The 13,115-nt window shown below is 32.9% G+C and overlaps 1 protein-coding gene across 3 annotated transcripts in view; it reads left to right on the top strand.

The window, feature by feature from the left end:
- LOC123543283 (transport and Golgi organization protein 2 homolog) overlaps window positions 1–13,115 on the top strand; it is a 133,101-nt gene that overhangs the window by 78,598 nt on the left and 41,388 nt on the right. Inside the window, exons 1-3 of one of the 3 annotated variants that reach the window (XM_053519061.1) lie at window positions 4,429–4,568; window positions 4,786–4,900; window positions 5,647–5,817. The exons of 1 other annotated variant lie outside the window; for it this stretch is intronic. The gene's annotated coding sequence lies outside the window, so the exon portion shown is untranslated. Of the gene's footprint in view, window positions 1–4,428; window positions 4,569–4,785; window positions 4,901–5,646; window positions 5,818–10,341; window positions 10,464–13,115 lie in introns of those variants that run through there. One more of the 3 variants, XM_045317947.2, reaches the window with a different exon arrangement.

The raw sequence follows: 13,115 nt of genomic DNA, 5'->3' as shown, positions 1-13,115 counted from the left end.
AGGGGATGAACAAAATGTATTTGAGGTATACAGGGCTTTGTTTTTCCAAAGACAACACAGAAAATACATGTATATGGAAAATAACTATGGAACATGTAAATTGCTAGTGAGCCCGGGACCTCAAGCTAAGTGGTGTTTCACTGTACTTACAAGTAACAGCACTTTTGGGAAAGACCATAATTACATACAGTCAAACCTGTGAACAAAGACTACTCTTGGAAACAAACAAAAGTGGTCGTTGTTCACAGGTGGTCTTTATTCGGGGGGAAGGGTCACTTCTCAGTTAGCCATTATCATGCTGATAAAAAGTATTTTCACAGCTTCTTGCTTTCTTTATGTTCTATGTATTAATTCGGCCGGTGCAAACTTGCAAATTTTCAGTCAAGCAGTAATGATTATGTTTGCTATAAGGTGAAAATTCGGCAGAATTTAAGTATTTTTATGCCGGAACGGTACAGTTTGGCCGTTATTTGGGGGCACATATGATCCTTGGGAATGAATCAGACCGGTCGCTGGTCGCGGTTGCCAGGTGGTCGCTTTTCACGGCCTTTTTATAAGTATTTTTCTAAGGGGGGACCAGAGACTGGTCGTTGTCGACAGGTGGTCACTATTCACGGGTGGTCGCTAGCACAAGTTTGACTGTATATATTTAAGTTTCAAAACTGCTGAACAAAAATATTAACTGTACCCTAGGTTTTGGTTTGACTTCTGGTAAACATAGATCACTTCCTTCTATCAACTAATGCAAATAGATCTTCTTTCCAACGAAACAGCATAAGTCGTTATAAAATCTGAAATGTCCAAGTAAAAACAGCTAATCTAATGCTTACCACACAGCAACAATAACGAACAAGAGGGCAATGGTTGCTTTAAGTCACTCACCTGAAACTGACGATATGACCTTGATATGTATGACACACTGAAAAATGAACAATAGCAACTGTGTTTAGTCTAAAAGGTCTTTCTATTTTGAGCTCTGGCAGCTCCAAAAATCAGTCAAACAGAACCATTAAAAAAAATTGAGAGAGACCTTACAAAGATGTTACAGACCAAGTCTGGTAATGATTCATGCAGCCATTCAAGAGTTGTTTAACGTTTTTTTTTCTATTTTCACCTCTGGTGGCCCTTAAAATCAGTCAAGCAGAACTATTTGTATCGAACACAGAGAGTACCTTACAAGCATGCTACAGACCAAGTTAGGTTTTGAAACATTTACTCAAGAGATTATGGAGAAAAAATTAACTTGCCAGGCGTTTTGATATCATATTTTGTCGTTAGATAGATAGTAGCGTTGTTGTATTAATAAACCTACCCATGGATTTCCATTAATCCATAAAATGATTTTCGTTTCCGTATGCTGAGTCCAGGCTTTATTCTTTGTTTTCCGGATAAATGACGTTACGCCATTACTTCCGGTTTATCAAACATGATGCAGACCTACCTTAAAATCAGTAAAGTGAACCCAAGGTGATTTTTACACCGATGGATGTTCCCTGAAATTGCTGTCGCATAAGGGGCCTTTCCTATACGGGAGTTGTGTAAATGAGAAATGTGGTCACCAAGAGTTTTGGTTCTTTAACACTGCCCTCTCTCTCACTGTTCTCTATGGATATGTACATTTTCATGTAAAGTATGAAGTCAATAATTTATAGTATTCAAGTTATGCCCCCGACAAGGTTTTTAAAAAGGGAGATAATTAAAAAATGGCACCACCTAGAGTTATAGTTCTTTGTTACTGCACTTCCTCTCAATGAGCTCTATCATTGTATAAAGTTACTTGGTATCTTCAATACTTTTCAGGGGTATTTTTCGGCCGTTTTTATAGCCGTTATTCGATATATTCCCAATGCCAAAAAGTATGTTTTTTCCCAAAATTAGTGCAAAAATTCCCAATCTACATTCTGAAAAAAAATTCATCAAACTGCACAAAAATTGACCAAATTATGGAAAATTTTATAATGGAAGTATGTTAAAGATGTTCTAAAATGTGAAACAAGTGTATGAGAAAGTGCTTAAACACATCCTTACTTTATCCTATTGGACTAAATATTTTCCAATTTGGAACATTCACGCGTCAAAATTTCCAATTTTGGGGGTATAGGCTATGTTCCCAAATTAGCTAGAAAAAAACCCCTGCTTTTTGAGTTATTCTCTGGACAAGAAGCGTCCAAAAAGGAAGATTATTCAAAAATGGGACCACCTAGAGTTATAGTTCCTGGTCACTGCACTCCCTCTCACCGGCCAATATGAATATGTAAAGTATGAAGTCAATACCTTACATAGTATTAAAGTCAAGCCCCGAACAAGGTTTTCAAAAAAAGGAGATAATTAAAAAAATGGGACAACAAGGAGTTATGGTTCCTTGTCTCTGCATTCCCTCTCACTGACCTCTATCAATATTTAAAGACTAGTATGAAGTGAATATCTTACATAGTATTCAAGTTATACCTCGGACAAGGTTTTCAAAAAAGGGAGATAATTCCAAAAAAAATGACCACCTAGAGTTATGGTTCCTTGTCACTGCACTCCCTCTCACTGACCTTTATCAATTTGTAAAGTATGAGGTCAATACCTTTAATAGTATTCAAGTTTTGCCCTGAATAAGGTTTTCAAAAAAAGGGAGTTAATTCAAAAATGGGACTGCCTAGAGTTAAGCTTTCTTGTCACTGCACTTCCTCTCAAAGAGCTCTATCATTGTGTGAAGTTACATCTTGGTATCTTTAATACTTTTTGAGTTATCCTCCAGACAAAAATTAAGTGTGACGGAGGACAGACGGACGGACATTAGTTGGCGACTATATGCTCCCCCCTTTGGAAAGCATAAAAATTAAGAAAGGACCTTTACAAAGATGCTAAGACCTGAGTTTGGTGATGTTCATCGAACTGTTAATGAAAAGAAGTCATTCGCATTCACAATGTGTATTTTCTGTCAGATATGTTATGCGAGATATATCTTTTATTTGCAGCTAACGTGGCCAGCGTACGCCGAAGTGTTTATTAACAAACTGTGGAGAATTTTTTTCTTGCCGCTCACGTGACCGGCATGTCCCGTGTTGAGTAAGTACCAAACGTTTGTGCCCATTCTCCCCCAAAATCCTGGTTCGCCACTGCGTTATAAACTTCCGGTCTAAAGTAAACAAACCAATCACCTGATCGTGACAATACATCATAAATTTGTTTCACGGTACGAAACAGTATGTATTCTTCAGACTCTTACAGTTTCAGTTCTCTTTCTAAATCACTGTATATATTTTGTTTTGATAAAAGACGTTCTATTTCTTCTGAAATACGTTTACTTTTCACAATTTCGGGTTCAAGACTTCATGAGTTCATACCGGAAGTTAAGATGGACCAATGTATTTCAAAAATAGGGGTTTAATGACTTTTTAATTGTAATGATTATGTGATAATGAAATAAGACATATCAAATTTATGATCAAACTGGCAAAATACATTTAACTCTTCTTTAAAACACTGACTATTATATTTATTAGGTAAAAAGTCATACATACATCAGGCTGCTCAGTTGTAACAATAAAACTTACCTATAAGATGAAAATGAGATTGTCTAGGTGTTGCAGCAGAATAAATGTAACTGTGACAATACAATTTTCGAAGGTTCAGCATACCGGTAGTAAGGTATTTTCTTTTATTGTGATTATTATTTGATATATGTTCATTTAGTTTGTTTATAAATATCTCACCTCTAAATCTAAATGAGGCATGACTTTTATATGAAATACTGAAATGCAGTTTTCTTTTTATTTATTTATTTTTTTTTTTTTTGGGGGGGGGGGGGGGGGGGGGGGTGGGTGCAGGTAGGCTAGTTCTAGTCCAAATTATAGGATGTTTTAGGACAGCATGATAACTTTTGACTGGTGCTGTCCTGTAATGGCAATTCGGGGCTTGACCTTAAAGATGGCCCAATTACCTGTGTGAGTGCGGGCAGGCAATACAGATAACTCGCCAATAGCGGATCACTATCTACACTTTTAGCATGTAGTGAAGAATGTTTAGACTTTCATGATATCTAAACTTACGAACACTTAGAACTATTGCTAGCATTCGCATAAATGTTTGATTTATTTGAATCGATCTTTTATGTCTGAAGTTATGAAGAAATATTTAAACCTGTCCGATTCACCAATAGGGTGTCACTTTTGCCAATATGGGGTCACCTTAGTTTATCATATTTTCTATCCATTTAAAATTAGATTTTTTTTTCTGACAAAACATGACTGTGGTTTTAGAAATAAACATTTCAAGGCAGAATATAATGAGAATCAGTATGTTTATGTAACCGGGTCAAGTTTTCCGTCTATTTCAATTTCCTATTTGTAGCTTTTAGTGGTTTTATACCTGTTCTGTTTGTTAATCTGTATTGGGTGAGTTATCGTTCTTGAGCTCATTCAGGTATATCTCACTCCTGCGTTTTTACCTGAGTTGTTGTCACCTGGGTAGTTTCTACACAGTTTTTGCTGACCACGGAGCTTGTCAGATGGTTTTGTCGTTTATTTTGTTGATGGTTGCTACATGTATCTTTGTGGCAGGGTTCTGTGATACTTCAGGTTCGCTTCTGTTTGTCTTTAATATATTTCTTGTAAATAATGTTCACAAATGAGCTATGCTTTATTTGTTAAAATGATAATTATTACGTAACTTATATGTACTCTGTCATGTACATTTTGAATTCAAGATGGCCGCCTTATTGATTGAATAATATATTGGTGATTGGTGCAGTCACATGTTCATCTCTATGTTCACACTAGATTTGCTAATTTACAGTAACCAGGTTCACAGCCAGCACGTTGGATGTGTGTGATAGAGAGGTGACTTTGAACAGTGTCAGTGCGTTGTGTGTATTGGTCTTGGTATAACCAGTTAGCCTGATCCACAATTGGTAGGTGAAATTACATTGTATCATTGTTTTATATTTGTATGTACATGTATTTTGTAACTGTTGAATAGTCTTGATCAGTGTAGATGGAGGAGTGATATTTTGTGATTGTATTACCCGTAAGAATATTGGACTAGTATATATGCTGTGTTTATAGTTATAGGTATACATGTATTTGATGTATTTGAAGCTCTTTGGTTATGAATGTGTTTTGTTACAGGGCTTCTTATTTGAATACATCTCAACCACAGTACAGATCAGTTGTTGTAGTTCTTAGAACCCGTACCACTGAATACAAGCTGGAGCCCAGTGACTTTCTACTAATTAAGTAATACCTTATAAGTTCACCTGGGCACAACTGGCGCCCAACATTATATAATCTACAACACTTATCGGTATTTAAAGTGTAAACTGTGCATTAATATCAGTGTAAACTATGCATTGATAGCAGTGTAAACTGTGCTTTAATAATAGTGTCAGAATTAACAAGACTTTAGTGTAACAAGCACCTGGAAATTTGTGGTTAGAAAAGTCGACAACTTTACAGTAAACTGCTTTTAAAGTCTTAATGTTAAAGGAAACAACCGATCTACAGACACAAACTGTTAACATTCAGATATACCAGTATCGGTTACAGAATTTTCATCTGTTTGAAAATAGATTTGATGAGTTTAATACTTTTTACTTCTAATTACCGCAGTTGTGGTGATTTCAACAAGAATTTTGACCATTTAACTTTACTTTTATAGAAGAGGTTCATCATTCTTTGGGACAATACTGTATGATACTTTGATGACGTTGTGTTAGTGGAGTGATGTACATGCTTTGTTGATACATATAAGACATTGTTTGTTTTGTGATCAAGCGGCCTGTTGATAGAATTACAGATGCAGCTCTAGTACATCCCGGTCATCGTATGAGTGAGTACCATATTTTTGAGAAAAGATTTTTCAAATTTGCAGTTGCATAAAAATCTTGAACTCGTGTTTACGGTTCAGGTTTCGACAGCTGCAAATCTGAAAAGTTACTTAGAATGATTATTGTAGACTGAGAGAGTATCACTGCATACATAATATTTAACTCTTCTCAAGTGTTTGAATATCTTGGTGTAAGTTCTTTACTAACTGGTATTTACACTAATTAAAGCAACTATCCTTTAAATAGAATAAATACAAGGCAATCTTGAATACATTTATCCAAGAGATCATAGAAAATAAACATAGCTCAGGTGTGATCTGTTTTTTTACACTCTTAACCATTGTATTTTGGTCAACAAAAGTTTAAACTAGTCTGTTTGATTATTCCTTTGACTGACAGACATTATTTATCCTTCTAGATTGTTTTGACATAATTTGCAGTTGATTTCCTTGGTACAAACACAATAGATTGTGTTATTTGGCAATGACGCCGATATTTAAAAAAAAACTTCACTTCTTTAACATACTATTTATGTATTTTTAAAAATTAAAAATACATGTATGTTTGAAAGAGTAGAAAATAAATAGAAAAAGTCATTTCCGTCGTAACGAGTACGCAAATTTTACATTTCTGCGCAAGATGTGTCTTGCGCTAATAGTAAATGATAACTTGAATGTCTCTGATAAACTAGGTGATGTTTAACTTTGTTTTATGATTACAGACTAAAATTGCAGCTTTTGCAAAATTTAAATTTGTAACATGCGCGGGATGTCAGCCCTGCGCTAATAGCAAATCCTGAAATGACGCCGATATTTCAAATATATTTCATTTCTAAAACATACCATCTATGTAACTTTTAAAAAAAAGTTTTAAGAGTAGGAAATAAATGTAAAAAAAATAAATGATTTCCGTCATAACGAGAACGAAATATTACATTTGTTATCTGCACAAGATGCTTGTCTTGCGCTAATACTTCGATCAAAGCAACAAAGGAAATGATAACATTGGATATTTCTCAGGCTGGTTTTTTTCTTGATTGAGTGATTCAATTAAACGGAGCTACGCCATGAGAAATCTAGCATAGCGCGTTTGCGACCAGCATGGATTCAGACCAGCCTGTGCATCCATGCAGTCTGGTCAGGATCCATGTTGTTTGCTTTCAAAGCCTTAAATTAGCGAACAAAATTGATCCTGACCAGACTGCGCGAATGTTCAGGCTCTTCTGGATCCATTCTGGTCGCAAACGCACTATGTTGGTTTTCTCATGGCGCGGCTCAATTCTCTTCAACAATCATAGTATAACAAAAAAAAACTAGTTCAATATTTACAATATATATTATTTTTTATTGTAATATGTCTTTATTGTTACAAACATTTCAACGAACAACTTCAGAAATAAGCACCAACTTAAAAAAATACATAAATCTCATAATCATGTATTTGTTTAATAATTTATTACATTGGTTAATTTCGCTGCTTGCATGGCCTGCATAAATATCAAATCGCGAAAAAATGCTATAAATAGGATGATAGAAATATCGTCTTCATTACAGGAATATATATTGACATTAGCGCAAAATCGACTTCCTTTTGTAGAAAGGGAATAAAATATGATACTATAATTTGTTATTGCAATAGGCCTTTATTTTGCAAGCAATATCAAAAAATAGCTTAAGAAATCCTCACCAAACCTTTAATAACATGAATCTCGTATATATTTATCTAATTTCGCTGGTTATTTCCAAGGATTACCTGGCCTGCGCTAAAAGCAAAATTACGCTGATATTTTAGGTATTTCTCTTCAATATTTATTAACTCACGCGATATCCCGCCCCCCCACCCCCCCCCCCCATCTTTAAACAATAACACAATATTATACTTGTCATTTTTTTGGCGAACAGTTTATACATATCAGTACAATACAATTTAATAATAAATAAGTAAAATATGACTTAAATAATTTTTTTTGTGTCATGGTTTGATACTTACCTAAAATAGAAAGATTGATCCTTTTATCAAATGTAGAGGTATTACAAATCTGCTACTAATTTTGAATTATAAAAGCATGAACAAATAATATCAATTAGATTTGTAAGAAATGACATATATTTGAAATATCGTTGTAATTTCAGGAATTGCAATTAGTGCAGGACCGTCATCCCGCAGTAACTTTACATTCGAACTACAATTTTAGTCTGTAATGTTATAACAATATTAAAGCTGACATAGCGTATGAAATTATCGGAGTAATGTTAAAATTTTCTGTTAGCGCAGGAAATACATCTTGCACAGATAAAACATATAATATTTCTTTTATTTATTCTATTTATTTTCTACTACATTTTTAAAAGGTACATAAATGATATGTTTTATAAATGAAATATATTTGAATTCAGGATTTGCTATTAGCGCAGAACTGACATCCCACGCGGGTTAAAGATTTAGAATTACATTTGTCTTTGCAAAAGCTACAACTTTAGTCTGTAACCATAAACAAAGTTAAAGTTAGCATGGTTTATGAAAAATATTCAAGTAATAAGGATTATTTCAAGATATTTTATTAGCACAGGGCACCCATCTTGAGCAGATAACAAAGTATAAATGTAATATTTCGTTCTTGTTCTGATGAAAATCACTTTATTTCAAGATTTGCTATAATCGCAGGACCGACATCCCGCGCAGGCTACAGATGTTACAAAATATTCATTTTTGCAAAAGCTACAATTTCAGCCTGTAATGGTAAATAAAATGGTAAAGTTAACATGGTTTATGAAAGATATTAAAGTTATCAGGATTATTTCCAGATTTTTTATTAGCGCAGGACACACATCTTGCGCAGATAACAAATGTAATATTTCGTTCTCGTTATGACGAAAATCACTTTTCTTTCTATTTTTTTCTACTCCAAAAACATTTTTTAATAAGTTACATAAATAGTATCTTTTGGAATTTAAATATGTTTGAAATATCGGCGTCAGTTCAGGATTTGCTATTGGCGCAGGAACAACATTCCGCGCAGGCTACTGATGTAACATTATATTCAGATTTGCAAAGCTTAAATTAAGATTGTAATCGGAAAACAAAGTAAAAGTTAACATGGTTTATAAAAGATATTCAAGTTATTGGAGTTATTTTCAGATTTTCTATTAGCACAGGACGCACATCTTGCGCAGCTACAAAATGTAAAATTTCGTTCACATTTTAACGAAAATTACTAATTATTCTATGTATTTCACTATAAAACATTAAAAAATGATGTAAGTATCAAAGATCTGTAAGACTCGTCTTTTAATTCTGCTTATTTTAATTTAAATTTTTAATCTTAGCCACATCTTGCGCAGCTACAAAATGTAAAATTTCGTTCACATTTTAACGAAAATTACTAGTTATTCTATCTATTTCACTATAAAACATTAAAAAATGATATAAGTATCAAAGATCTGCAAGACTCGTCTTTTAATTCTGCTTATTTTAATTTTGTTTTTAATCTTAGCCATGTCAAGAGATATGCTCACGTTGGTAAAAAAGAATTGCGCTTTTTCAATGTGATAAAATTGATATGGTGAAATGTGCTAAAAGTGTGGCAATTCAATCTTTCATGTACGTCTTCTTTATGTTCAATATCCGGTATAAATGACTCTGAGTATTCAAATGAAGTAAAATTACTTTAGTTATAAAAAATAGAGGACGATGTGTGCTATCCGAAGGAAATCTCACCTTCACGCATGTTTGAGTTTTATTGCATGTTGTGTCATATTGTAGATTACCGACAGCTATGAATTTACTGATGTTGAAACAAAATTATGACATATTTTTAAAACCAAGATTTACAATTTTAGTCTGTAATTGTTAAACAATGTGAAAATTAACATGGTTTATGGCAGATATTCATGTTATCAGAGTAATTCCCAGATTTCCTATTAGCGCAGGACACACATCTTGCGCAGCAACAGAAATGCGTTCACGTTCTGGCGAAAATTACTCTTTTGTACTATAAAACATTTAAAAATATCAATACGATCTGATCTGCAAGAAATGATATATATTTGAAATATCGGCGTCATTTCAGGATTTGCTAATAGTGCTGGATCGACATTCCGCACAAGCTACGGCGTTAAAAAGAAAGCAAAAAAAACACACAAAACAAAAACTTTTGTTATAAAATATACTTTGGATATTTGGTGTGATTTTAAAGTTTTCTAACACCTATAACAAATGACTCTTAATACCGTCTTCAACAGAAATTTAAAGTCCGTAAACTAGCAGGGATGTGAACATCTCATTGAAATTACCGCATAAATACGCTGATTACTTTAAAAAATAGATCTATGTATTTCTTGTTCTTTACAAACTAAGCACAGCGACCAAGTCAGTTCACACCTTAACGGGTGTCTGATCACCGTCAGTTTTAAAATTAAACAATTTTATGTAAGCCAAAAAGTCTAGCCCTCTTACGAGATTCAATTTTATCGGGAGTTAAAAGCGCAGACTCATTTACCAAACGCGCATAACAGTTACCCTGCCCATAAAATAAATGTAAATAAGGTTGCCCGATTTCCAAATCGTTGCGCAAATAACAAATTGATTATTTGCGCTTCTGTTCTTACAGGAATTTAATATAAAGTTGCGGATATAAAAAAGTTTAATAGTGAGTTACACTTTAAAAGTTTCAAAACATTTTGAAGTTTTTGATTCAATTTAAAATCTAAATTAAACTTTAATGTTTTTCAGTGTTTAGAATTTAAGTACTTGTTCTTTTTATTCTAAAATTAAATTTTGAAAAGAGCTTGCATTTGTACTTAGTCTTTCGAAATAAAGAATAAGTACTTGGAATAAAAACAAGACTTGGTTTACAAGTTTGAATTTAGAAAAAGTAGTATCAATTATAAAAATAATTGATCATTATTATTTAATACTAATAGTCTGAATCTAAATATAAGCCAGCGGCTTATCAACACTTGAAAAAGAGTTGTTCATTGGTCGGACACTTATACGTTTGCGTCTTAAAATTAAATGTCGCGACTTTGAATATAATAAACTATATTTTGCGAAAAAGGCTTTGAATATTTTATTCAATCCTTGGAGAGTCCTTTGATTTAATCTTCAAAAAGGACTTAGAAATTTTTCAGTCCTTGAACTTGATTTCCCGGAAAAGATTTTGAATTATTTATAGCGCATACATACTGCGTTGGAAGTTGCATGCTATTTAAATCAACAAACTAAGGATAGTGAAAGTTTAGATTCGGTATACATAAGGAAGTGAAGTTTGTGATACGCGTATTGTATACCATACATCACTGAAACTGGAATTCAGAAAATTTTTTGAATTTTAAATGAAATTGTATATATAGAAAGAAAAGTGAAAGAGTGTTGTATATTGCAGTGTTATATATTACAGTGAGTGAACACTGCTATACACTGTAATAAAAGTGATATACTACAGTGATTGGCCACTGCTACAGTTATAAATTTCTTTAATTGAAATTTATTTTGAAAGTTGTTCATAATTGAAACACAGTGATAGTGACATTGATGTTTTGTTTCAACTGATACAGTGATCGAGACACTGAACATAGTTTGAAAAATTCTGAAGTGAAAGTTATTGATACTCAGGGAAGTGAATAATAATAGTTTGTACTATACATTATAAATGGTCAAGATGACACATTGGCAGATATAAAAATAGAGGGAGATACGGCATCTGGTGGTACACCTGAAATAGAGAAAATATCTGAACATACTTTAACTGAATAAGAATTGACTTGGATAAAGGCATTACGCACATACAAATTGAATCCTGGAGATGGCAGTCCTGAAGAACTTGAAAATTTTTTGAAGTCCTACAACAAGAAACAAGAGGAAAAGTTTGCTGAAAAGAAGCTATCATTATCAGATGTAGATATTAAGCCAGTCATAACTTCAACAACAACAGGAATGACAACAGTCAAAACAACAGTGACAATAAAACCAGTAGTTAGTAGTACTACAGTATCTGCAACAACACTGATACATGATACTCCTTCTACAAATACAGGAACACCAACATACAATTCACCAATGCAATCAGTACAGGGATGGAATTCACATCATTTCCGAAAAATTATCCTTATTTTCTGGTGATATGAACAAAGGAGAAGTTTCACGGGAAGCATTTAAATATGAAATTGCTTCATTAGTTCAGGAACACGCATTCACTGATGAGCAAATAATGCTTGGAATCAGAAGGGCCTTAACTCATTCTGTCCTAAAGTGTTATTTCCACTTCTATCCTGGTGATATTTATCTTTCAACCACCTGCTGATAAGCCAATCTACCCCTGAATACCTAGAGGTGTTTTGAGAGATAACATTGATTTTGTAGTTTTTTTGCTTGGGATATTGTTATTAATTAATTACATATCACATCAAATATGTGTTAATAGGTATGGAATTTGCACTCTTTGTAAGTAAATATAAGTAGCTACACAACAAAGCTAATTTCATGCAGCTGTGTGGTACAGTCATTTTTAACAGACTATTGAAATAAAGACACAAAACAAATGACCATAATCCCTCGTAAGATTTTGTTTGGGCTAAACAACATTTATAAAATGCTAAATTTTATCATACACAGATTTAAACAACAAATAAGAACAATTCTTAAAAATAATTTTAAATACATATTATTGTCATTTTCTAACACTGATTTTACTCAGTTATATGCACTAAGGCAATCAAAATGCATCAAAATAAAGTTATTTCTCATAAAACTAGTGTATGTATTTAATATGAAGATGTAATAAAATGAAAATAAGTAAATATTTCAACTATTTTAGACAGAAACTATTAGCCTCAAAATGAGATTATTTTGGACTAATTTTTAGAAAACATGTACTTTATGAAAATTTGAAATTTGAAACAATTTTGTAGAGTTTCTATAGTGTCAAAATGATTGAGTTATTATTAACAGTTTATTCTATAGATCAAGAGACAGTTTTGAAGTTTAACAACAAATAAATAAATATTAAATAGATGCCCACGCAGATGATTTTCTTTTTCGTACACACATGAGCCTTGTCATATCGCATAGGTAAAATGAAAGGTATGGTGTGCATGAGTGCATGACAGTTTAATCTTATATGTAAAAGAAAATATTTCAGTTCTTTTCCTTTCAATGTGCATCGTCACTTGACAAAGTTCACGCGGTATGAAAATATAAAATAATTTTAATGAGATTTTCTTGCATTTTGATCGGTATGATGACTGCACGTTATTTTTGTGCAGTAATTATGTACGTCTGTCTTTACTGAAGTGAGTTTTTT

Source organism: Mercenaria mercenaria, chromosome 12, assembly GCF_021730395.1.
Source record: "Mercenaria mercenaria strain notata chromosome 12, MADL_Memer_1, whole genome shotgun sequence".
Taxonomy (NCBI): Eukaryota; Metazoa; Mollusca; class Bivalvia; order Venerida; family Veneridae; genus Mercenaria; species Mercenaria mercenaria.
Note: the sequence above shows the minus strand (reverse complement) of the source record. Positions and strands in the feature narration are given on the sequence as shown.